General features: G+C 38.9%; 1 pseudogene; it reads right to left on the reverse strand.

Annotated features, from left to right (window-relative positions):
• Window positions 1-21,973: 21,973 nt before the first annotated feature.
• Window positions 21,974-23,983, reverse strand: LOC113175975 (MAP/microtubule affinity-regulating kinase 3 pseudogene; annotated as a pseudogene).
• Between the last annotated feature and the right edge of the window lie 1,953 nt (window positions 23,984-25,936).

Here is a 25,936-nt window from a genome sequence, read left to right on the forward strand (position 1 = left end):
TAGATTAAAAGAAAGGACAGCAAAAGGTCATAGAGGTAGCAACTAGGAGTAGGTCGTACCTACTACTCCCTGGGGGAGCAAAGGTAACAGGTCCAAGGAGTGGCCCTGGGACACCTGGCAGTGTATGTGACAAGCTTAGGCGAAGTTATGTCTCTAAGGCCAGAGAAGAGCCTATGTGCCTGTGACTGGGAACTCAGAGTTGAACATCAACTATCTCCTAACTCTAAGATAAAAGGATAAGACCAGTTCTGGGGTATGGAACAAATTGCAAACTGGATTCTGCTATAGCCTCTGAAGGAATTGCCACATACTAGGATGTGGCTCTTAGGAATGGCAAGTAGCTAGAAAGTAAGAACCCAGGAAAGTTCCTTCCCCCTCCTCCAGGCTTAGAGACTGACCTTACACCCACTATTGGCAGAATTTAGGGACAGACTTCCAGTATCAGAAAGCAAGTACAGTGAGATTGAAGTTGAGACAATAGTTTAATTAGTGGCCTAAGTCACCTAATACTGACAATATTTAAAATAGTTATACTTAATTAACTGAATAGACTCCAACAAAATGGAAGAGTTGATCTTTTTCCTTATACTACATTATGAAGGCTGAAATTCTCTTCCTCTTCAATTTTAAGCATCTGCATCTTTTCCATACCTTTAGTTCAACATCATCACACCAATAATCACCTAGCAAAGCACCCTTTCTTCCATCTGGGAACTCCCATAGCATTTTTTTTTCTGACTCTTTTGTGATACCACTTTCCACTGTATGTTATGGTTGTTTAGAAATCTCTTTAGAGCTCCTTATAAGAAGGAGCTTTGCTAATTCTTCTACTTAGCATACTGTCTAAAGAACAGTACATGCTGACAGAAGAACTGGATCTTCTATTACCAGAAGAGAAGGAGCCAAATTCCTGCAGATATGCAGCAGGCATTCAAAGTGGTTCAGATGATTCTTTTTAACACTAAGCCTCAAAACTGAGGAGTGAAAGGAGATAGTGGGAAAGAAATGGGAGTAAAGGGCCACTAAGTTTCACAGGCTAAGAAGCACTGTTAGAACGTTGTACCCTGTTATACTTACAGAGGAAAATGAACTTGCTTCTAACTCAACCTGTAGAGAGAGGGAAACTTGTACAAGACCCATCCTAATTTGTATTCGTCCTGATGAGATTGCTTTGTTAAACAAAGTCCAAAGGGATAAGAATGAGAAGAAAATATCTACAAACCATGTGGAAAATATAAAGTGTCATTAGATACTAAAAGAAATAAAATCAGCATTTGAAATATGAAAATGACAGTGTCATAATGTCACAGAACAAGTTACTGAGAAGATTACTAAGTTATAAATTACTACCACTATTTGCCATCATTTCTTCTTTCTCACATGCTTTTCTGCTTACATTCAAAATATTAAAATGGTTTGAGTCATCGCAAATTTTTTTTTTCATTCATTGATTCTACAAATATTTATTAAGCTTTTTCTAGTTACCAGAATAGCATTAGATACTGGCAAGAGAGTTGTTACCCCAGAGCCCATCCTTCACAGATATTTGATTCTAAGGTAATATTCAGGGTAATTAATATTCGGAATCATATTCTATTATAGAATTGTAGAAATTAAAGATTAAAGAAGACAACTGATAAATACATGATATTCTGAGAATGTACCAAGTCTTTGAGCAGGGAGGCAGAAAGGTCTGCATCCTATTTTATATTTATTCTTTATCAAGAAGGAAATAGGACTTTAAAAGATTGTGAAAAGGTTTTCATGTCCCTTGTTTGGTAGACTGAGATAGAGAGCAAGGGTACTTTCCAATATTCAGAATTCTCAGAATTAGTAAAATCCTAAAAGCCATGTTTAAAATGTTTAACAGATTTTTTTTTGGGGGGGGCAGTCAATGACTTGGAAGATTCAACAGTTGCACAAAATCAAGATTGCAAGTGTAATATTCCCTTTACCGTGGAGAGGAAATAGAGGGCCCTGCAGAGCATTCAATTTGGCTTGAAATTTCTTTTGGTTAGCAACAAAAATATTTGTTATGTTAGAAAAGTAAAAGCAGCAGTCTAGATTATTTGCTGATCTTTTCACAAGAGGCACTCAAACTATTGAGTTTAAAGATATTTGGTGACTGCCATTAGAATTGCAGAATCAAGGGGCTGGGGATGTGGCTCAAGCTGTAGTGAGCTCGCCTGGCATGCGTTCGGCCCGGGTTCGATCCTCAGCACCACATACAAAGATGTTGTGTCTGCCAATAACTAAAAAATATATATATATTAAAATTTCTCTCTCCCTCTCTCTCACACTCTCTCTTTAAAAAAAAAATTGCAGAATCTACACACCTAAAAAAATGAAAGTCCATCTCCAGAGATTTTGCCTACTCAATACAACCCAGTTGTTAAAATTCCTTAAGCAGAAATATAGAATATTTGCTACATTTTTAAAATGCAGGTTTTTCACATTTTAGCATATGTGATATTAGAATTTGCCTTAAAATATTCAGTATGCTTTTTTTCATAAAAATTCATTTTTCCCTCTTTTTTCTATCTTCCAAAATAACATGACACTTTACTTTCTAAGTCTGGCTTATTTTATTTAGTAGGAAACCAATAGAGTTTGGGGAATATAGGGAGGGATAAGAGGAGGAAAAGAGGATGTAATGGGCAATGAAAGTGACCAAATTATTTTATGTGCATAAGCCAATATATCACAATTCCACTACTGTGTATAATTATAATGCATAAATAAAAAAAAATTGGGGTATACTTTATTCTCATTTAAATGGTTCATTTTGCAGCTGATTATTTTCTGAACATATAAAAGTTATGGTACATGACTTAAATACGAACAAAACAATTCTTTTAAAAATTGATTATTATTAAAAATACATGGCTAATTTTAAAGCAAAAAAGGGATATTTTGTGTAGATAAAAAACAAAGCATGTTTTAAAATTTTAATCTTTTAGATATTTAATGATTGAGAATCAAAATAAGATGGAAACAGACACATAGCTGTGTAATGACCAGTGGAATGCACAAAAGATTAAATACATCAACCTTTTTGTGTAAAGTTACATTGCAATGGAAAATACAAGTACTTTGTATGAATTTATGAAGCAATTTTTTACATTAGCCAAGCATTCTATCAGTAAGGACTGATTTGGCATTCAAAATATCAGATTAAGGAATTGGTATTTTTGTGTAAATGAGATAACCCATAAGTGAAATACAAGATTGTGTTTTTAATACCCTTAATATATATCATGAATGGAGTATAGTATAGAAAACCAGAAATGGTAGAACTGGTAGAAAATGGAAACCAATGTAACATTGTATTTTGTATAAAGTTGCACCATTTCCTCTGATGGAAACTCTGAATTTTTTGTCTATTTCTAGGATCAACTCTAAGAAAAATACCAGCTAGGTAGTTGTGCTGTTCCTTTCACCTCCTCTTTCCTGCATAAATAACACTATATTTGCTTGTTTTTCTAAGGACAATGTAATTCGCAAAGAACAAAGCATGATTTTCATCATCTCTAAAGATCTTAAAAATATTTCTAACTTTGCTTTGGGCTAATAAGTGTTGTTCTTTTCCTTTTTTAATATTTATTTTTTTAGTTGTAGTTGGACACAATACTTTTATTCCATTCATTTATTTTTATGTGGTTCTGAGAATCGAACCCAGGGCCCCGCACGTGCTAGGTGCACGCTCTACCACTGAGCCACAATCCCAGCCCTGAGGATTTGTTTTAATAAATACATGTTTTAAAAATGTTACCATGTGCATGTCAGATATATAATAAATGTTAGCATTTATCTACCTTGGGTATTTTTAAATTCCCTATTGATTGAACTTTACATATTTCAAGAGTTATTTGCCTCCACATAAATACAGGACAGGGCTTGATGGAGTCAATTTAGGGAAATAAACACAACCTTCTGATGTATAAACTTTTTCATTGCTATGTTTGTTCAATAAAAAAAATCATAGTGTGTACAAAACAAAAATATATTTTATTTACATCGTAAGAAAACAAATATTTGTGTAGATAACTTTCAAAAATACGAGAATTTCCCAAAACTTTGGTTTTACTTTTTCTGTATATTTCCTATATTTTAAAACAAAATTTTAGTTGAGATTAATCCAAAATGTGACAAAAATAGCCATTAAAAGATTCATAATTAGGTAATCATGTATAATTAAATTTGTTCATCTATTGGGAATGTCTGAAATAAATATTTTATTCTTTTCTCACCTTTTCTCTCCCTCAGACATTTAGAATCTTTCCTTTACTGTGGGTGAACTCTATAAACAGTGGTCACAAAATAGATACTCAGTGACTTACCAGACTATGAGAGCTAGATAAATTTAAAAAAGGGGGGAAGAGAAAAATGAAAGGACAGGAAACAGAGAAAATAGGGAGATGATCACAGGGTACAAAATTTCAATTATGCAAGATAAATAAGTGGCTCTAAGTAGAACTCAGGGGTAGACTGTGTGCTTAGCATGTACAATACTCTGAATTCCATCCCAGCACCATGTAAAAATATACATAACTTTTGGGGGTCAATTATACCTCAATAAAACTAGAAAAAAATAAAATAAAAAGAGTTAGATGAGGTGGTGCATGCCTGAAATCCTAGTGACTGGGGAGGGTGAGGCTGGAGGAAGTTCAAAGCAGCCTCAGCAACTTAAAAAAAAAAAAAAAAAAAAAAAAAAAAAAAAAGCCTGGGGATGTATTTCAGTGGTTAAGCATCCCTGAGCTCAATTCCTGGTACAAAAAAAAAAAAAAAAAGAAGAAAGAAATGACGTCAGCACAGCCATGAGAAGAGGAAAAATAGTGTGAGATACAAACTAGAGTATTGACCAAACTGAGAAGAACAAAGAAGCAAAGCTGCAATCATTCAAGAAAGAAAACAAAATTCACCATTATACTGAAACAGAGATTTTGCCAATTCTGAAATGGAAGAGTTATAAATTTATATCAGAACCTCACTCTATGTTTTTTTTTATAAACATATTTTAAACATATTTGTTACTCTATCTATAATTATACCTAAAATTTAATAGTAATTAATGCATACTTATTGGTTCTATAAAATGGATCAGTCATGTTGTATGAATGTATTCTGTTGTATTTATAATAATGTCATATATTAAATCACTATTTTAGAGATGGGTTTAAGTGTATGTTTGAACTTGACTATAACTTAAAATTGTAGCCATGATATTAATGACCAGCACAGAGAGAACTTGCATGAGCAACACTTCCAGAGTGCAAACCAAACCTAAAACATGTTTTGCCAGTGTTTTGATTATGAATCTGTTTGGATTATGAATCTCAACTTGGTGAGTCACAGGTAAAGAAGTGTCATTGTGCCCCTTCCTTAAGCAGACCACAACTGTAAGATAAAATGGTACCAGGAAAAGTTGGCTCTAATCTCCATCTCGTGGGGTTGGGCTCCAAATTCCTTAATAGGATATCCATAGCACAAGAGTTAATAACAAGAATCAACAAATGGGACTCACTCAAACTAAAAAGTTTTTTCTCAGCAAGAGAAACAATAAGAGAGGTAAATAGGGAGCCTACATCCTGGGAACAAATTTTTACTCCTCACACTTCAGATAGAGCTCTAATATCCAGAGTATACAAAGAACTCAAAAAATTAAACAATAAGAAAATAACCCAATTAACAAATGGGCCAAGGATCTGAACAGACACTTCTCAGAGAAGGATATACAATCAATCAGCAAAAACACGAAAAAATGCTCACCATCTCTAGCAATCAGAGAAATGCAAATTAAAGCTCTAAGATACCATCTCACTCCAGTAAGATTGGCAGCCATTATGAAGTCAAACAACAAGTGCTGGCCAGGATGCGGGGAAAAGGGTACATTTGTACATTGCTGGTGGGACTGCAAATTGGTACGGCCAATTTGGAAAGCAGTATGGAGATTCCTTGGAAAGCTGGGAATAGAACCACCATTCGACCCAGCTATTCCCCTTCTCAGACTATTCCCCAAAGACTTAAAAAGAGCATACTATAGGGATAGAGCTACATCAGTGTTCATAGCAGCACAATTCACAATAGCTAGAATGTGGAACCAACCAAGATGTCCATCAATAAATGGATAAAAAAAATGTGGCATTTGTACACAATGGAATATTACTCAGCACTAAAAAATAACAAAATCATGGCATTTGCAAGGAAATGGATGGTATTAGAGCAGATTATGCTGAGTGAAGTTAGCCAATCCCTAAAAAACAAATGCCGAATATGTTCTTTGATATAAGGAGGGCAACTCAAAACAGAGCAGGGAGGAAGAACATGAGAAGATGATCACCATTAAGTAGGGACGACGAGAGGTGGGAGGGAAAGGGAGAGAGAAGGGGAATTTCATGGAGAATGGAAGGAGACCCTCATTGTTATACAAAATTATATAGAAGAGGATGTGAGGAGAAAGGGTAAAAAATAAAAAGAGAAATGAATTACAGTAGATGGGGTAGAGAGAGAAGATGGGAGGGGAGGGGAGGGGGATAGGAAGGGGATAGGAAAGGTAGAAGAATACAACAGACACTAGTATGGCAGTATGCATAAATGTGGATGTATAACAAATGTGATTCTGCAATCTGTATACGTGGTAAAAATAAGAATTCATACCCCACTTGAATCAAATGTATGAAATATGGTATGTCAAGATCATTGTAATGTTTTGAGCAACCAATAAATAAATAAATAAATAAACAAATAAATAAAAATAAATGTCCATTACAAGTTTTTCACAATCAAGATTCCAAACAACAATTTCAGAATTTCCAAATTAAGACTAGAGAGTCTAGGGACACATCATTCATTTGTTGAATTGGTCCCTTGATTTTTGTAGGTAGAGATTTTGTTTGTAAGCTTAGTGTTCAATAATCCAAATTTGCTAAAAAGATTCAAAAGATGACCTTTTTAAACATTCAACTGACTGGATATTTTGATTTAAGATTTCCAACTGGTTTTAGGCAAAACGTAATAATGACTTGAAGGCTCAGTTCCAAAATATTGGATACTATTTTCAAAGAGGATTCACAAAGTTTTTATGAGTCTCAAATATTTGTAAAATCTGACAAAATCAAAATGAGAATAAAAATCACAGTTCTGCTGTGCTGAAGAATTTTTAATACTTTAATTACTTTATTTAGATATCAAAGTATTTGATATTTTTCACATCTATTAATTTCTTGGGTTGAATATTGCAGTTTATTTGGATGCAGTTATGAGTTATGTGTTCAGAAATGCCAATCTCAAGTTCATGTCTGATAATGGATTTCTTCATTTAGCAAGAAAATTGCTTTTACCATTATGCCACAGCCCACCAAAATGGGCCTCCTTATCATTATCACAAAAACAACTAAATTTATCTGAAATCTTAAATGTTTTCACCAAATTTATAAAGCAATCATAATACTCTCAAATGTCTCATCTTTTTTTATTTGCTCTAATAGTTATACATGACAGTAGAATAAATTTGATCCATCCAACATAAATGGAGTACAACTTCTTACTCTTCTGCTTGTACATAAAGTAGTTTCATGACATTCATGTAATCATATATGCACATACAGTAATTATATCCAATTCATTCTATTTCCTTCTTACACCATATCCACTCCCTTCCCTTCCCTCTGTGTAAACTCAAGTACATCTGTTCATCCCTAGCCCCCACCTCCTTATTGTGAGTTAGCATTCACATGTCAGAGAAAACCTTGAGCCTTTGGTTTTTTGGATTGGCTTATTTAGCTTAGTATGATATTCTGCAGCTCCATCCATTTACCTGCAAATGATATCTTTTCATTGCTCTAAAGCTGAGTAATATTCCATTGTGTATATACACATTTTCTTTTTTATTAAATTATTTATTTATTCTAATTGGTTATACATGATGGCAGAATGCATTTCATATCATATTACACATATGAAACACAATTTTTCAAGTCACTGTACACAAAGTATTTTCACACCTTTCATGTCCTCAAATGTGTATTTAGGGTAATGATATCTAACTCATTCAACCATCATTCCTACCACATTTTCTTCATCCATTCATCTGTTGAAGGGAATCTAGGTTCCATAGTTTGGCTTTTGTGAATTGAGCAACTATCAACATTGATGTGGCTGTGTCACTGTAGTATGCTAATTTTAAGTCCTTTGGGAATAAACCAAGGAATGGGATAGCTGGGTCAAATGGTGCTTCCACTCCAAGTTTTCTGAGAAATCTCCATACTGCTTTCCCTAATGGTTGCACAAATTCGCAGTTCCACCAGCAATATATGAGTGTATCTTTTTCCCCACATCCATGCTAAAACCTCTACAATAAAAACTATAGACTGCTAAAGAAAAAAAAAATTGAAGAAGACCTTAGAAGATGAAAAGATCTCCCATGCTTTGTGATAGGCAGAATTAATATTGTCAAAATGGCCACACTACCAAAAGCACTACACAGATTTAATGCACTTTCTATTAAAATCCCAATGATATTTCTTATATAAATAGAAAAAAACAATTGTGAAATTTGTTTAGAAAATTAAGAAACCCAGAATAGACAAAGCAATCCTTAGCAAGAAAATTGAAGTAGGAGGCACCACAATACCAGACCTTAAACTGTACTACAAGAGCCATAGTAAAAAAAAGTGGCATGGTATTGGCACCAAAACAGAGAAAAACTCACATAAATACAGTTATCTTGTACTAGACAAAGGCACCAAAAACATTCATAGGAGAAAAGATAGCCTCTTCAACAAATGGTGCTGGGAAAACTGGAACTCCATATGTAAACGCCTATATCTCACCCTGCACAAAATTCAACTCAAAGTGAATCAAAGACTCAGGGACTAGAACAGAGACCCTATGACTAATAGAAGAAATAGTAGCCCTAAATCTTTACCACGTAGGATTAGGAACTGATTTCCTTAACAAGACTCCTAAAGTATAAGAAGTAAAATCAAGAATCAATAAACAGGATGGATTCAAACTAGAAAGCTTCTTCTCAAAAAAAAAAAAAAAAAAAAAAACAATAAAGTGAAAAAAGAGCCTATAGAATGGGAGTAGTTCTTATTTGTTAATGAAAACTAGGCATAGTTTTGGGTGTATGTGTGTGTGGGGGGGAAATTCTTCTATAGCCACTCCATTTAACCTTGAAGTATTTAATGAATTTGTGGAAATTTACATTGCTGTAACATGTGAGTACCTCAAAATATATAGCAGTTAAGTTTTCATAACCACAACCTCATTCTAATATTGGGCGTCAAAGATAAGATGTTTACTTCCCTGGAGATTAGAACTGTGGTAATCAGAGCCTGGGAAGGGAGTAGAAGAAGAAGGGTTGATGAGAAGTATAGGGGTGCAGTTGGATGAGAGGAGTAACTTCTAATGTTCTATAGCATAGTGAAATAACTATGAGAGCAATTAAATATTTAAAAAAATAATAGAAAATTTTGAATATTCCAAGCACCGAAACAGATAAATATCTGAGGTGATATGCTAATTAAATTGATATAATCATGACACATTTTTACACATTTTTATACACATCTTGAAATATCACCTGTGTCTCATAAGTGTGTACAATTAGCTGTGTCAATTGAAAATCAAAATATATACTTTTAAAAAAAGATTTATTATTTCTTTGTTTAATTACATGATTTGTGAGCATCCCTGATTTTTTTCCCTAGTACTGTGGGTGAACCCAGGGGCATTTGGCCACTGAGATATATTCCCAGTTTTGTTGTTGTTGTTGTTGTTGTTGTTTGTTTTTTTAGATTTTGAGACAGGACCTCCTTCCTAGGCTGGCCGTGAACTTGAGATCATCCTGCTTCAACCTCAATTGCTGGGATTACAGGTATAGGCCACCACATCTGGCAAGAATCCTTATTCTTATTGTGAGGAGCTGGCTCTTCCTTTACCTGTGTTTCCTATCTCTGTGTGGGGTAAACACTAGTCAGTACCTAGGAAGGCTATTGTTCCTGGCAGTGAGGTAAGGACTCCAAAGAATGTGAGAAGGAAGAAAATGGAGAGGAGCAACTGGCTGCTTCCTTTCTCTCTAATCTTCAGGTGAGGAATAAAGCAGAGTGACCTTGATTATAAAGTAGAAGAATGTACTCATAAAACTTCTGAAGAACTTCACCTCTGCAGTGAGCAAGCAGCCTATCCCATATATTCCCCTGCTTGTACATGCCGTGCAGCCCTCTATTGTATCCTGGCTTGCCACCATCAAGGAGCACGTGAGTCATAAAATATCCAACCCCTGTCGGTTGAATCCTCAAAGTTCCTTCTTTGAGACTGAAAAACCCCTGCAGCCCAGGGGGTTGAACACTGTATTTATGAATGTGTACTTTTTTTTTCATTGTTGTTTCTCTTACATAAGTATACTTAATAAATATTTGCATGCAAAAATTAACAAGGGAATAATTTACGAGCATTTTTGTACATTACAATACCTTTAGAACTCTGTTCTAAACATGTGTTACATCAACTTAAATAAAAAGTTAAATTATTTGCTAAACTATAAGCATAATTGTTTGTGATTGATACACCTAATACAAACAAACAAAAAATAAATAAATTCCCCAGGGAAATCTTTGCCAGTAGGAGAGAAATGTTACAAATTCTCAATCTAGATCACAGGCAAAAGCTGAAATATAGATTTCAATGTCACATAGTAATCTAAAATCCTTTGACATGATATATGACTTAAAAATGCATTTTAGCTCCAGCTTTCAGTAGTATCCCTTAGGCTGGCAGGTAGACAATTATTGCAGGGGTGGAGCAATTCAGAATAAAGTGCAATCCAGGTTGTGTAGCCACAGGTAGTGTGGTTATGAAAGTTTACCCTTGTAACAACAGAGAAGCAAATAAAATTTAGGGAAGTTATACATTGGAATTATGTATTTCCATTGTGTCTTTAGAATAAAGAAACTCTCAGGACTTGGGATGTATGTAGCTGGCCCGTAAAATGCTTGCCTACCCAGGAAAAGGCTCTGTGTTCAATTCTCAGTACTAAGAATAAAAATAAATTAGAATAAAGAAATTTTCAAACTTTGCTCATTTGTATTATTAGTGAAATGTCCTCTGATAAAATGATGCTTTGTTTTCGACCATAGAATTCTTTTAAGTACTAAGAGGAGTAGGACTCAGTTGAGCAATAAGGACCAAAGTGATAGCAGAGACTTTATTGTGATCCTTAATTCCAGTTTATCTTTTCCACTCTACTTGTCAGGGAGTGAAAAGGAGTCTGTCTAGTACACATTATTTGTGAAGATAGAAACTAACTTATAGAAGTACAAAAGAAAATGAATTCCACTTTAACGATAGTCATGCTCATATTTTCACAGGAGAAGAAATATGGAGGTAGCATAATTAATAATGACTTAAATGGATCATTGGTTTAATTCTTTTTAATGCAGAAGCTGATAAGATAGACCCATGTCATCAGTACAAGAAAACAGGTTACAGGAAAAGCATATACTTTACAGTGAACATTTGCAGATTGCATACTGGAATAATTTGTATATTGCAAACAAGAGAGTGTTAAAAGGTAAAAAAACTACTAAATACATGTTTGTTTTTATCCCAACCACAGGACAGATTGCTGAGAAATCTGTCATAAAACTTTTCTTTTAGTTTCCAAACTTTTCCTTAAGCAAGAAGAGATGACAGTGTTTGGAAATGTGAAAACTAAAACTGAAAACATCTCAAAATAAAATTCTCTGTAGAAACTGCCTTTTTCCTGGGTAGAGTGGTGCTACAGGCATCCTGCCAGGGAGATAGACTCCTTGCCACCTAAGCATACTAGCATGAGCATATATAAATCAATCCTTCTATCACACAGATGAAAGCTGAGCAAGCCTACAGGTAAGGAAGAACGGTCTGCAATTATTCAGGCTCACCTCATCTCACTAGTCTAAGAGAAGAGCACTTATTTCTTTCTAAATGAAGTACAAATCCCATAGTAGTAGTTTTGTTTGGCTAACAGGGTCATGTGACTCAGTGTCCATGAGTTTCCAGAGGGCTGTATTGATACCCTTTTCCCTAGAATCCATACAGTACAGCAAGGCCATTTCCCCAAAAGAAATAGTACCACTAATTCTAGACCGGAGAAGAGGTGATGGTCATATGCAATCGAAGCAATGTCCTCCTCAAGTGACAACACCGCAGGAACACTGTTGGAAAGAAACAGAAATACAAAAGGTCTGATTTGCTTCTGGAATGTACTTGCATGTTTTAGATATCTAAAAATTTTAGTGGATATTAAAAATGTACAGATAAACAGAGTAATCTCCAAGTCAGGCTTATTTGAGGTTATCTCTCTCTCTCTCTCTCTCTCTCTCTCTCTCTCTCTCTCTCTCTCTCTCACATACACACACACACACACACACACACACACACACACACACACAATCTTTCAGAATGCTCAATGAAGAAAACCAGCCTTCCTCAGCCTTAGGTTTGACAGAGGTTTCAAAGGCACACACTGGACAATTACTGCAATGCATGAGCCTTGGGTCCATTTATAATATATGGGAATTGTCCTAGAGATTCTGAGTATGATGCACAATGTTGATAAGCTAGCCAACTATACATCAAATAGGCCATATTGGAGATATAACCAAAAGGATTGGTGCCCTTAGGGAGCTTTATATTCTATCTATCTTCTCTAAGCCTTACCCAGGCTCTAAGGTAAAAGATCTTAAAATACATTGTAGCAAAGTTTTCCATTAATTTTTTTCCCAAATGAAGTCTTTACTCAGCTGTTCAACATATAGAGCAAATAAAAGTAAAACGATTTAGGTTGAGTGTGGGTTAGGGAAGGGAGTTTGCCCAGGCCCAGCTTCTTCCTGCCACTAGACCTGAGGCTGGTGTGTGTAGCTGGGGCTCCAAGAGAAAGCAATTGGACATCCATTATTCTTGTGGTCAGTCAGAGTTGATCTAACCAATGAAGGAGCAGGACTTATAGATGTTAAAAGTCTTATTGTGCTGATTTCTATGCCAAATTTTACTCTGACAATATGATTTTCAGAGTAATTTTTAAATGTGGGAAATTCAACCAAAATTCCCTCAAATAGTAATGATTTGCTATTAGAAAACAAGTAGAACAAATCTTAAAGAACAAAGAATAAAGTATAGAAAAGAAAATATTTGCTTTTAACAATGGATATAGTACCATGGAAGAATTGGATAAGCAAAACTTAGACAATAAATCCAAACCTTTCAGTAGAACCCAGATCTCCCAGTGATATATAAACATTCCAGAGACCATGGAGATTTTGAAATCACTGCAGAGGGAATACAAATACAGTTTGTAGAGGTTAATTAGGGCATTAGAGGACAATATTCCCATTTGGAAAGATTTTTTTTAATAACTGGATTGCAGAAACATTTCAAATAGATTTCTGAGAGAAAACAAATGAGTTTTTGGATTTAAATTTAGTTGAAACAAGTTTATCCTAATGTAACATGCCTTAGAATAACTATGAAGATCATCATATATACTGCCCAAAATACAAGAAACAATATTTTTTCTCCAATTGAGGCAACTGGAGAATTAAAGCATATAGAAAAGAGTTTTTTTTTTTTTTAGTCATGTGGAAATTCTTGAAAGTGATATATGAAGACTGGTAGCTTGAAAAGGGTTAGACAAAGCTGATGTCAGAATGTCTACTTCCAAAGGCTCAATGGCAGTAAATGTACTTCTCTCCAAACCCTAAGAGCAGCTCAAAGATGTTATGTATTTCATCATTCCTTTTAAAAAAATGATACTTATATCATCCTATGAGATAGTTATCTGCTCTACTGCAATTATTCTGAGAATCAAGGAATCTATGACAAAGGACTTGTCCTTCATCCACTTAGCAAACAGATGCAAGGCAATGTCCCTATCTGTAACAGGTGTTGAGGATAAGCAGCAAATAAGATACAATCTCTGTGAGAAATGCACAGTTCAAGGTAAAATAGATACAGAGATCACGTCAGCATGATATAGGTATTCTGAGAGTAACTACAACATTATCTTGGGAAAGATAATTAAGAGGATGTTCAGGAAGGGTTTGTCATCTGTAGGGAACCTAGATATACAAGCTGGCCAGGAGAGGAGAGTGATGAAAGGATGTTCCAGTGAGGGGGACACAATATGCAAAAACCTAAGGGCCAAATACAAAGGTCATGTTAGAGGCTCAGGAATCATTCAGTGTGACTGAAGTAAGAGTTAGAGAAGGGGTGTTATGATACTATGCTGATGACATGAACAGAATCTAGACAATGAAAGGCCACAAAAATCATGTCCCGGATTTGAGGCATTATCATGTACATACATAATGAGAAGGCAATAAGGCTTTCAAGCAAAAAACTGATTTTTACTGGATCTGAATATAAAACAGACTATTCTGACTGGAGGTGGAGTAGGGTGTGAAGGTGAGCAAGACTGTATGCAAGGAGAACAGTGAAGAGGGAACAGTTCTTCAGTAAGAGAATTCAAAATCTCATTGGGACCAAACAGAGGTAGCAGAAGTGAGGACAGAGAAAACTGCCCCAATCCAACTGGTCTTTATGAGGCCCAGCAGATAAGACTTTGCAGCAGGAAGGACAGAGACCAAAAGAAGGGAAGTAGGAAGCCTTCTGGGTTCTCGTTGATGAATTTAGTTTTTAACATGTGGAACTTAGGGTTTCTGTGATTTCCCAAGAGAAATTCTTGTGTTTTCTCTATTATTTTCTTTACTTTTTAAGTACTAGGGATTAAACTCAGGAGCACTCTACCACTGAGCTACATCACCAACCTTTTTCATTTTCTGAGTCAGGGTCTCTTTCAATTGCTGAGGCTGGCCTCAAACTTCTGATCCTCCTGATTCAGTCTCCTGAGTAGCTGTTATGATAGTTGTGCACCACACACCTCTTGGAACTTTTGTTTTGATCATGATCCTACTGTGTTCAATGAAACTGCATTAGATGAAATAGGACAAAGTGAAGGAAAGATTATATACTGAAGGCAAATATTGATGAGGAAAAGGGGAGTAATTGTAAAACAAACCACTGAGCCAGTGAAATAAAATGAAATGCCAGGTACAGTGGCTCACACCTCTAATCCCAGCCACTTGGGAGACCAAGACAGAAGGATCACAAGTTCAATGCTAACCTTCACAACTTAGTGAGACCCTGTCTGAAAAATAAAAAGTCAAAGGACTGAGGAAATAGTCCGGTGGTAAATCACACCTGGGATCAATCTCCAGTACCAAAAGGGAAAGGAAAGAAAGGGGGAAAAGACACTACTCAGTGAAATGGAATTACAAAATCATAGTATCATAAGTATTGTGAGTAGTTTTCCTCATTTACAAGATTAAAGAAGCAAGCAACACCTGAATTGCATGTTGACTATAAAAATTCATGTAGGCAGAGCATGAACACCTGTGTGTACACAAAGACGTCAGTGGAAACATGAGATTAGTAGAAAATAATGTCAGACCACCTACCTGACCTGGGTAGCCAATAAGATTGGCCATCTTGACTTGATTGACCTGATTGGCCTCAGTGTCAGTGTGCATCTCTTAAGGACATATGTACATCTCATATTGAATATTCAGAGGTTTCTTCACAGGAGATTTTTAGTGACGAAATGTTCCGGTTCTGAAAGACTATCGTTATTATGCATGAAACTTTGTTGGTCTATTTTTTTAACCATCATGACATACGAAGAATGGAAATATTCTTAATTTAAGATTCAATTGGATTTCCCTTTCCATGTAATATATACTAGATAATTGTCCAATCTTGACAATGTAAAAAATAAAATACAAATAACAGAAGTTGAAAGAACTCAGAGGAAGAGTCAAAAGTGCTAATATCTGTATGTTATAAAGCAGAGAATTAAAAAATGAGTGTTTATGATTGTTGGAACAAAAAATAAAATTATGAGTACTATTTAATGTTCAAATATAAGAACTTAGGAACAAAGTGATAGAAATCTTGTATGCTATGTCACCTAAAGTTTAAAATATACCTACCAAATCATCACAGTGCTTGGCTGCAGTCATGACAATGGTATGAATGTGTGTGAACAGAGATTGTGTCGATCAGAAAGAACATACCTTTAAGATGCACTATTGTGTTCCTAACGAAGTCAAGGGAGACCGGTACACTTGTGAAAGGATCACTCAAAATACATTGAGTGGGAAACATCGCTGAAGGTCACATGCACTCCATGTGTTATGGATTGGGGTTCTTGATATGTTCTGTTACAGAGGCAATGGCTGTCTTGGAAACATTAAATGGAGAACATGTTAGGAGAGATGGATTACTTCTGAACTGAAAACCATTGATGGAGCACTGAACTGTTAGGAATTTGCATGGCTCAAGTAGGTCTTTCTTTCTTTTTCGGGTCCCATGACTTTAGGGCATTTATAGTACAGGCCAGCTTCCACTCCCAGGCTTGGTGTTATTTACCTCAGATTTCACTGTCATGTTGTAAAAGATGGGGAAGAAGGAAAAGACAATGCCAGTCTGAAATAGAAACCAGATTAGTGTCCTTGAAATGTTCTCTTACAGAGGCAATGGCTGTCTTGGGAATAGTAAATGGAGAGCATATTAAGAGAGAAGGATTACCTCTGAACTGAAAGCCATGTTTGCAGCAATGAACTGTTGGCAATTGTATGTCTTACAGGGGTCCTTCACTCTTTTTCAGGGTCTCATGAGTTTAGGGCATTCACAGTACAGGCCAGTTTCCACTCCCAGGCTTGGTGTTATTTTCCTCAGATTTCACTGTCATGATGTAGAAGATGCAAGATGGAAACGACAATGCCTGTCTGAAGGAGCAAGTGGATTAGGGTTCTTGCAATGTTCTGTGACAGAGGCAATGCTATCTTGGGAACAGTAAACGGAGAGCATGTGAAGAGAGAGAGATTACCTCAGAAGTGATAGCCAATTACAGAGCACTGAGTGTTAGGAATTGGCAGGTCTCAAGTAGGTCTTTCTTTTCTTCTCTGACTTAGGTCTTTCATAGTAAAGGCCAGCATCCACTCCCAGGCATGGTGTTCTTTTCCTCAGATTTCACCGTCATGATGTAGAAGGTGGAAGAAGGAAACGACAATGCCTGTGTGGAGCAGCAACTGCATTAGGGTTCTGAGAAGTTCTGTGACAGAGTCAATGGTTGTCTTGGGAACATTAAATGAAGAGCATGTTAGTAGAGATGTATGACCTCAGAAGTGACAGCCAATGAAGGTGCACTGAACTGTTAGGAATTGGCAGGTCTCCAATGGGTCTTTCTTTCTTCTGGGGGTTCCATGACTTCAGGGCATTCAGAGTACAGGCCAGCATGCACTCCCAGGTTGGGAGTATTTTCCCCCAAAATTTACTGTCATGCTCTAGAAGATGGAAGATGGAAATGACAATGACTGTTTGAAGCAGCAGCTGGGTTAGTGTTCTTGAAATCTTCTGTGACAGAGGCAATGGCTCTCTTGGGAACATGAAATGGAGAGCATGTTAGGAGAGACATATTACCTCTAAACTGAAAGCCACTGATGGGGCACTGAACTGTCAGGTATTTTCAGGTCTCCAATGGGTCCTACTTTCTTTTTCTGGGTTCCATGACTTTTAGGTAAAGGCCAGCTTCCACTCCCAGGTGTGGTGTTCTTTTCCTCAGATTTTCAGGTCATGATGTAGAAGATGGAAGATGGAAACGACAATGACTTCTGAAGTAGCAACTGGATTAGGGTTCTTGAAATGTTTTGTGCAGAGGCAATGGCTGTGTTGGGCACATCCCATGGAGAACATGTGAATAGAGATGGATTACCCCTGAACTGAAAGCCATTGATGGAAGACTGTAGTGTTAGGAATTTTCAGGTCTCAAATGGGTCTTTCTTTTTCGGTGTCCCATGACTTTAGGGCATTTATAGTACAGGCCAGCTTCCTCTCCCAGGCGTGGTGTTATTTACCTCAGATTTCACTGTCATGTTGTAAAAGATGGGGAAGAAGGAAAAGACAATGCCAGTCTGAAATAGAAACCAGATTAGTGTCCTTGAAATGTTCTGTTACAGAGGCAATGGCTGTCTTGGGAATAGTAAATGGAGAGCATATTAAGAGAGAAGGATTACCTCTGACCTGAAAGCCATTTTTGCAGCAATGAACTGTTGGCAATTGTATGTCTTACAGGGGTCCTTCACTCTTTTTCAGGGTCTCATGAGTTTAGGGCATTCACAGTACAGGCCAGCTTCCTCTCCCAGGCGTGGTGTTCTTTTTCTCAGATGTTACTGTCATGATGTAGAAGATGGAAGATGGAAATGACAATGCCTGTCTGAAGCAGCAGTTGCATTAGAGTTCTAGAAATGTTCTGTGACAGAGGCAATGGCTGTCTTGGGCACATTAAAGGGAGAGCAAGTTAGGAGAGATGGATTACCTCTGATGTTGAAGCCATTGATGGAGCATTGAACTGTTAGAAAATTACATGTCTCAAGCAGGTCTTTCTTTCTTTTGTTTTCCGGGTCGCATAACTTTAGGGCATTCATAGTAAAGGCCAGCTTCACTCCAAGGTGTGGTGATCTTTTCCTCAGATTTTACAGTAGAAGATGGAAGGCAGAATCGACAATGACTTCTGAAGCAGCAACTGGATTAGGGTTCTTGAAATGTTCTCTGACAGAGGCAATGGCTCTCTTGAGCACATTAAATGGAGAGTGTATCAGGAGAGATGGATTACCTCTGAACTGAAAGCCACGTATGGAGCACTGATCTGTTAGGAATTTGCATGTCTCAAGTGGGTCTTTCTTTCTTTTTCAGTGTTCCATGATTTTAGGGCATTCATAGTATGGGAAGCTTCCACTTCCAGTGGAGGTATTCTGTTCATCAGATTTTACTGTCATAATGTAGAAGTTGGAAGATGGAAATGACAGTGCCTGTCTGAAGCAGTAACTGGATTAGGGTTCTTGAAATGTTCTGTGACAGAAGCAATGGCTGTCTTGGGCACATTCAATGGAGAGCATGTTAGGAGAGATGGATTACCTCTGAAATGAAAGCCTTTAATGCAGCAATGTAGTGTTAGGAATTTGCAGGTCTTAAATGGCTCTTTATTTCTTATTTTCTGGTGTCCCATGATTTTAGGGCTTTCATAATAAAGTGCAGCTTCCACTCCCAGTCGTGGTGTTCTTTTCCTCAGATATTATTGTCATGATGTAGAAGATGGAAGATGGAAATGACAATGATGTGTGAAGCAGCAACTGGATTAGGGTTCTTGAAATGTTCAGTGACAGAGGCAGTGGCTGTCTTGGGCACATGACATGGAGACAATGTGAAGAGGCAATGGCTGTCTTGGGCATATCCCATGGAGAGCATGTTAAGAGAGATGGATTACCTCTGAACTGAAAGCCATTGATGGAGCACTGTAGTGTTAGGAATTTGCAGGTCTCAAATGGGTCTTTATTTTTCGGTGACCCATGACGTTAGGGCATTCATAGGAAAGGCCAGCTTCCTCTCCCAGGTGTGGTGGTGTTCTCAGATTTTCAAGTCATGATGTAGAAGATGGAAGATGGAAATGGCAATGCCTGTGTGAAGCAGCAACTGGATTAGGGTTCCTGAAATGTTCTGAGAGAGACAATGGCTGTCTTGGGCACATCCCATGGAGAGCATGTGGAGAGAGATGGATTACCTCTGAACAGAAATACAGTAATGGAGCACTGAACTGTTAAGTATTTGCAGGTCTCAAGATCATCTTTCTTTCTATTTCGGGGTTCCATGAATTTAGGTCTTTCATAGTAGAGGCAGTTCCCACTTCCAGGCGTGGTGTTCTATTCCTCAGATTTTACAGTCATGATGTAGAAGATGGAAGGCAGAATCGACAATGACTTCTGAAGCAGCAACTGGATTAGGGTTCTTGAAATGTTCTCTGACAGAGGCAATGGCTCTCTTGAGCACATTAAATGGAGAGTGTATCAGGAGAGATGGATTACCTCTGAACTGAAAGCCACGTATGGAGCACTGATCTGTTAGGAATTTGCATGTCTCAAGTAGGTCTTTCTTTCTTTTTCAGTGTTCCATGATTTTAGGGCATTCATAGTATGGGAAGCTTCCACTTCCAGTGGAGGTATTCTGTTCCTCAGATTTTACTGTCATAATGTAGAAGTTGGAAGAAGGAAATGACAATGTCTGTCTGAAGCAGTAACTGGATTAGGGTTCTTAAAATGTTCTGTGACAGAGGCAATGGCTGTCTTGGGCACATTCAATAGAGAGCATGTGAAGAGAGAGGGATTACCTCTGAACTGAAACCCATTAATGGAGCACTGAACTGTTAAGTATTTGCAGGTCTCAAGTGTGTGTTTCTTTCTATTTCGGGGTTCCATGAATTTAGGTCTTTCATAGTAGAGGCAGTTTCCACTCCCAGTGGTGGCGTTCTTTTTTTCAGATTTCACTATCAGGATGTAGAAGATGGAAGATGGAAACAACAATGCTAGTATGAAGCAGCAATGGATTGGGGTTCTTGAATGATCTGACAGAGGCGAAGGTTGTCTTGGAAATATTCCATGAAGAATCTGTTAGGAGAGATGAATTACCTCTGAAATGAAAGCCTTTAGTGCATCACTGTAGCATTAGGAATTTGCAGGTCTTAAATGGCTCTTTATTTCTTACTTTTCTGGTGTCCCACGATTTTAGGGCATTCATAGGAAACTGCAGCTTCCCCTCCCAGTCGTGGTGTTCTTTTCCTCAGATTTTACTGTCATGATGTAGACGATGGAAGATGGAAATGACAATGACTGTCTGAGGCAGCAACTGCATTAGGGTTCTTTACAGGTCTGTGACAGAGGCAAAGGCTGTCTTGGGATCATTCAATGGAGAGCATGTAAGGAGAGGTGGAGTACCTCTGAAATGAAAGCCATTGATGGAGCACTGTACTGTTAGGAATTGGCATGTCTCAAATGCGACTTTCTCTCTTTTTTTCTTTTTCGGCGTCTCACGACTTTAGGGCATTCATAGTAAAGGCCAGCTTCCACTCCCAGGTGTGGCGTTCTTCACCTCAGATTTTCAGGTCATGATGTAGAAGATGGAAGATGGAAATGACAATGCCTGTCTGAAGCAGCGGATTAGTGTTTTTGAAATGTTCTGTGACAAAGCCAAAGGCTGTCTCAGGAACTCTCAGTGGGAAAGCGCCCCTTGGGACGTCCCAGTTGCTATGGGAACCATCTGTTCAAACAGAGGTTCTGTGACACTCATGGAGTTCTTCACTTCTTGACCATGAGGTTTGGATGCCAGGTGTGGGAGTTAGAAGTTTATCAAAGCAAGCTGGTCATCATAATCGGGTTGCCCCTATTTATGACCCTGTTTGGCTTGCTTTGCACAAACTTTCTCCCAAAACCCCTTTCATTGATCACACTGAGAAGGCTTGTGATCATTTTTGCACTCCACAGTGTAATAGCCTGTTTGGGTCCCATCTGCTGCCACCTGCAGGGTGGTTGATTGAGGAAACCAGATGAGGGGCCATGGGGGATGAGAAAAGACAGAAATCCAAGGGGAGAAAAAGCTGGAACTGCGTGTATATTACACTCCAGTAGAGTGCAATGGCTACGAGCCAGCTCAACAAGTTTGTTATATAAGTTTCATACTTAAAAGATTTTTTTTGTGAGAAAATTTGGGCAAAGCCATCAAAACCAAGGTCATATGTACGACCAGTCCAATTATGAGTAGCAGCTTGTGCCCATAACGTTCCACCGCTGAGCCCTGCCACCTGAACCACAAGTTCAAGAACTGAATAGCTCCCTGGGTGGTACAGGTGGAACAGGTCTTCACCCAAGAAACTGGGCAGTCTTGACCAGCGCCTTGCATCAAGAATTCCCACGAGGGGCATCACCTCCTCGGACAATTAAAGAAAACCCTAATTTAGTCACTGCTCCCCAAAATTGCCTAAATGTTATTCTATATGTCCATCAGTGTTGAGGAAAAGACTTCAAGTTGCTGCTTCATTTTGGTTCTAATGACTGGGTTCCAGTTGGAGCTCACAGGCAATTTTGGAAGCCAGGTTTTTGTAGGCCTTTGATTTCTCTGAAACCGGCTTGAAGCGGACCCCGTTGAGAGATACTCTGGGAAGTTGACACACTTCCATCTCCCACTGCACCACTTTCTGGGTGTACCCATCTCCATGCATGCAGAAGAGCAGAAAGGGCGTCTTCTGCATGTATTGGCAGTTGTTGGCATCTAGCACCTTGCGGATTTCCCTCATGATGTCACTAGGATCCATGGCACTGGTGATTTTCATTCTCCAGGTGAAGTGCAGGGAGCGAGGTTTTGCTTGATGGTTCTCCTTTCTCTGCTCAGTAGGGACATGATGACTTGAGCCCTTATATCTCGGGGTCTTCTCAGACTCAGCTGGAGGCCTTCTTATGATTTTAGATGTAAAAACCCCAGTGGTGCCTCTTTGAGTCTGGGGCAATTCTTCAGCTGGATGGAAGCAGCTGGATGAAGCAAGAGGACCTTCGCGTGTTGCAGTTTGGCATTCCCGGGGCTGGCGGTGGAACATTCGACGAAGGGCACTGGCTCTGGGGAAGCAGATGCAGCCCCGGGTGGAGGTACTTGGGACACTGTGGGTTGAAGTCTCTGGAGGGCTCTGAGGAGGGAAGGTGCTGTTGTTCTGGCCATTCCGGCTCACTGAATGTGTGTCTGCTTTGGATGTTTTGCGGCAAATGTACTTACTCCACAGTGTCCTCCCTCCAGATGGTGTGCTGCTCTTGTAGGCAGCAGGCATTTTCTTGAACTCAGGAGTCTCCAGCTCCTTGGGACTGGTGGTGATCCCAGGTATGGGCCTGGCTGGAGAAATTCCCTTTCCTCCCACAGCACTGCCGCCGGATTTCTGGGAGGCCATTGGATGTTCTCTGAGGTGACTCTGGGCAGTGCTGGTCAGATATGGCCCAGTTCCAGCATGGTGCAGGGACTGTGTCTGCTTCTGAGTGGAAACGCTTCGCTGCACTTTGCGGTGAGGAGGCCAGCTGGTGCTCTTTCTGAGGCCCCTGCTTGGCTGCACCTTAGCCAACGAGATGTTTCTATGGGAGATGGCCACCTCTGGACCAACAAAGGGTTGGAGGACATCATGGCCTCTGTTGATCCACCTGTCTCCCATAATTTCGGCCAGGGTGCTTCGCTTAGTTGGATTGAGCACCAGCAAGCGTTTCAGCAGATTTTCACATTCTGTTGACATGTACAGAGGGATTTGGTATGTACCTTGTAGCACTCTGTCTCTAAGTTCTCTCACATTGCGCCCAAAAAAAGGAAGCGACCCGGTGACTAGGGTGTACAGAACCACGCCAAGACTCCACACATCCACTTCTGGACCATCATACTCTATTTGCTGGAAGAGCTCTGGAGCTGCATAGGGCGGACTGCCGCAAAACGTGTCGAGTTTACACCCAAGTGTAAACTCGTTGCTGAGTCCAAAATCGGCTAGCTTGATGTTCATCTGTGCGTCTAATAACAGATTCTCCGCCTTCAGGTCTCGGTGGGCGACCTGCTTTTGGTGACAATATTGGACTGCAGACACGATCTGCCGGAATATACATCTTGCCTCCTCTTCCTGCAGTCTTCCTTTTTTGGCCAGATAGTCCAAAACTCCCCCTCCACTGGCGTACTCCAGGACCAAACAGAGTGCTTTTTCGCAGTCCAGAGCTTCATAGAGCTTCAGGATGTGTGGGTGGTCTAACATCTTGAGGATTCTCACCTCTCTGTACATCTTTTCGAGGACTTGTGGCTTCAGATGTCTCTTATCGATGATCTTGATTGCCACTTCTTTATCTGTGACGATGTGACGGGCCAGCATGACTTTGGCGAAGGTCCCCTTGCCGAGGGTTTTCACTAGTCTATAATCTCCAATGCGACGCTGTTTACCTGCAGAGGAAGCTATGGATTTTGGGCGCTGTGCTCCAGAGTGCCCAGTCTCGGAGGTGTCTTCTGCCCGTGTAGCTCCATGCGATGGCTGCATGGTTTGACCCATGTTGATGATCGATGGGTCTGGGTGTCACTGGAAAATTTAGGATAGGTGAGGGCTAGGCAAGGACAGGGGGTGGGGGGGAAACAAGGAGAGAGTTGGAGATGGGTTGGGGAAAAAACAACCACAACTGCCTTTTACCAACAAATATCGTGCCCAGTTCAAAAACTCGCTCTGGGAACATCAAAGGCCAAAAGGCAAATGAGGAGTGGTTCTAGGTCCACTCATTTCCAGGATTCTCATTCTATTATCTCCTAGGCAGTCAATGCAGTCATAAAGGTACTGACTGCATAAAGAGTGGTCATATGCACCCTAAGTGGACCAAGGACCCAGGCGCTTACTCTGTCTATGGAACTTGACAGTTTGTGGGTCAAGACCTGATGAAAAAGAAAACTATTTTTTTTCCACAAATATTCAGCTGGACATAAACACACTTGACAATTCAATTTGGATGGTGAAGTTGATTGGTGGAAGCACTAGGGTTGTAAGAGTGGTCCACTTTACCTTTTGAATATAACCCTGGCTGCTTATTTTAAAAGGGAAATGTTTGTCTTTTCCCCTTCTCCCTGTCTCCCTCCCTAACCTGGGGGCAGGGAACAAGATTACCTTGAGTTATCTGTTCTCCACAGGAAGGAGAATTCACCAGAAGAACTAGGAAGTGATGATCTCCCAGATAAACTAGTTAATCCTAACACACCATCAGGATGCTCCTGGGAACCCCTGGTCAGGGCACACCTGGAGTGGAGCCTTTGAATAGTCTCCTTAAAAACCCTCTGTTTTCCCTGATGGGCAGAATCAAATCTTCTGGCACAGGAGTCCCCTGTGTTTCCCCTTTGCTGGCAAAGCAATAAACCTCCTTTTACCTCCATCTCAAAACCTTCTCCTCATTGTTGCATGGCCATCAGGGACAAGGCCCAAGGTTTTTGGTAACAGGTCAGGGACCCAGGCTCTTGTGTATTGCTCATCTGCTTTTTTTCCCTAGTGTCTTTCAAAAGTCTTCAAAACTCCTTTATTCAATCATTGTAGGGGCCGCAATATGCAAATACTAGCTTCACCTCTCTTCTTTGTAAAAGTTGTCTTGCATTTCTGCCAAATACCTGTATCTTTCAAGGAGATTATTAATTTACTTCCAGTATTGAACATGTAGGCTTTTTAATATCAGTAAAGAAACAAAATAAAATGCATCACACATGTGGCCACTTAAGACTTACAAGTCATTCTCAAAATAAACCTGGACGCAATTTCAAGTGCAGCCGCACTCCATCTTCTGCTGAAATTTTATATCTTACCCTATGGTATGATTTTTGGAAATTAAGTCATTTTTTGAACAAATACACAACATTCAAAAATGGGCCTGGCATATGGTTTGTACTCATCAAATACTTGTGGAATAAATAGTTTACCATTGCTTTGTATTCTTAATTACCAGAAGAGAGAGAGAGTGAGAGAGAGAGAGAGAGAGAGAGAGAGAGAGAGAGAGAGTGTGTGTGTGTGTGTGTGTGTGTGTGTGTGTGTGGGCACGTGCACATCAATGCAGCATTTCCTTGTTAATAGCAGTCTTCTTGTCCATATTGAATGCTTTCACACATTATACTCTAATAGTGCTACACACAACTGGTGTCAATGTAACAGTGGTGCACCTTGTGTTTTGAATAGAGCTCTTGGTGCTCTGCCCCTGTAACTCATTTTTGAAGTAGGTATGTTTTTTCTCTTCTTCTCTCATTGCTCCTCCCTGATTTCAGGGGGAACAGGATTATCTTTTTTTCCCCATTACAGGCAGATTTCTCTCTCTTAGAGTTCACACCCACCAAAGGAAGGAAGTAATCCAGACTTTGGGGATGGTACCAGAAGATCTCAGAAATGATTCTCCCAAATTAACAAGTGAATTACAACTCCAGACAGAGAACATGTAGAATGTAGCCTTGAATCACCTCTTTATAAGCCCCCTGATCCTGCTGA

Source organism: Urocitellus parryii, chromosome 8, assembly GCF_045843805.1.
Source record: "Urocitellus parryii isolate mUroPar1 chromosome 8, mUroPar1.hap1, whole genome shotgun sequence".
Taxonomy (NCBI): domain Eukaryota; kingdom Metazoa; phylum Chordata; class Mammalia; order Rodentia; family Sciuridae; genus Urocitellus; species Urocitellus parryii.